At 50.7% G+C, this 1510-nt stretch overlaps 1 pseudogene; it reads right to left on the minus strand.

Annotated features, from left to right (window-relative positions):
* Positions 1 to 656: 656 nt before the first annotated feature.
* Positions 657 to 1291, minus strand: LOC137217387 (small ribosomal subunit protein mS38 pseudogene; annotated as a pseudogene).
* Between the last annotated feature and the right edge of the window lie 219 nt (positions 1292 to 1510).

The following is a 1510-nucleotide window of genomic DNA, read 5'->3' on the forward strand; positions in this document are numbered from 1 at the left end:
AAGCCCTATAGGGGGTGCATCCTCAAAATATTTAGATGACTGGAATCTCGTTTCCTTTAGAATAAAAGAATAATTTTCACACAGCTTAAACAGCTCAATTCAAACAGCTTGTACCTCAAACAGCCTGTAAACATAATACCTACCAGTTATAAGAAAACAGCTTGGTCTCAGAGGAGCCAGGCCAAAGGCTTTCCAACCCATTTCCATAGGACAGCCCCTAATCCAAAAGAATAGGCTTAATGCTGAGAAACTGTTACAGTTTTGTGTAACAACCCCTTTTCCTAAAAGAAAGGTTTGAAGACTAGCCAGTTTTAGAAGAAACAGCCTGTTTCCAAAGGGAATGGGCCAGAGGCTGGCCAGTTTCAGTTAAAACAGTCTGATCTCTAGATCAGACCAACGTGCCATATGAGTACTTCAATACAGAACAAAGCCTTAACCAGAAAAAAAAAGAGAAACCTTTAAATAGATCCTGAATAAATCCTGGAAAGCTTCAAATGCATAGAAGGCATGAGCTCAGATACAGTAGAAAGACATACCTTCAAACTCCGAGGTTGGCAAGAAAAGCAGTGAGCTATTGGAGTTCAATTTTTGTTTTTATCTTTTTTTTGTTTTTTTTTTTTTAAGCTGAGTTCTCTGAATATTTATTACAATGGGTCATCAGCAGTAACAGGGCTGGGGGAAAGACACACGAGGCTCATTTGCCCTTCAGGTAGATCTTGGGTGTCTGCCAACCTGGGGGCTTCCTTCAGGCCCGCCTCCCGCCAGATGCACCTCAGGTGTCTCTCCAACTTCATCTGCTTCCGGTTCAGGTGTCCTTCCCTGACTTTTTGCCACAGGTACCAGGTCCTTTTGACCAGCTTGTGTTACTTGTGATGATTCCACTTCTGCCGGTGGATCTTGAGCACATTTTTGCACTGTATCTGGGGTGCATCCCAGACCTCCTTACCACTCTGCTCGACCCCTTCCCCCACCTGGCTGGTGGACACTCATAGAGTTGGGCTAGAGACACAGTCCCTGGGGTCCCAGCGTCCAGTCTGGGCAGGGGGTAGTGAACAGTCAGCCAGCCCTCCAGGGGGCTGATGGACATCTTCCTGGGGACCCGCATCTCCTCAAGCTACATGTGGACCCACCTGCCAGGGAAGGAGGCAACCCCACTTGGGCCTGTTGGTTGTGTGCTGTAGCGAGGCCTGCAGTCATGCCTGCCCAGCACCCCAAAGACAGGCCAGGGCGCACTGCAGCCTGCCCAGGGAACAGCCTTGAGCAGCTGGGAAGTCAGACACACCACGAACATGGTCTGTGTGTAGTGGCACCCCAGACGCTCAGAAGAGCCTCCCTGAGCCTAACTTCACCCCGAGGCACCCACCGGTTGGGTGGTGTCGACACTCCGGTCTTAGGACCCGAGCCCCAACCGGCTGCGTCCACCTCGGCTGTCCCTGGAGCCCACGTGCCGCAGCCTCACATCGACTCTTCCCAGACGCAGCCGGGAGACTCAACTGACCATTCCGCTGCC

This window comes from Pseudorca crassidens, chromosome X (assembly GCF_039906515.1).
Source record: "Pseudorca crassidens isolate mPseCra1 chromosome X, mPseCra1.hap1, whole genome shotgun sequence".
In the NCBI taxonomy this organism is placed as follows: domain Eukaryota; kingdom Metazoa; phylum Chordata; class Mammalia; order Artiodactyla; family Delphinidae; genus Pseudorca; species Pseudorca crassidens.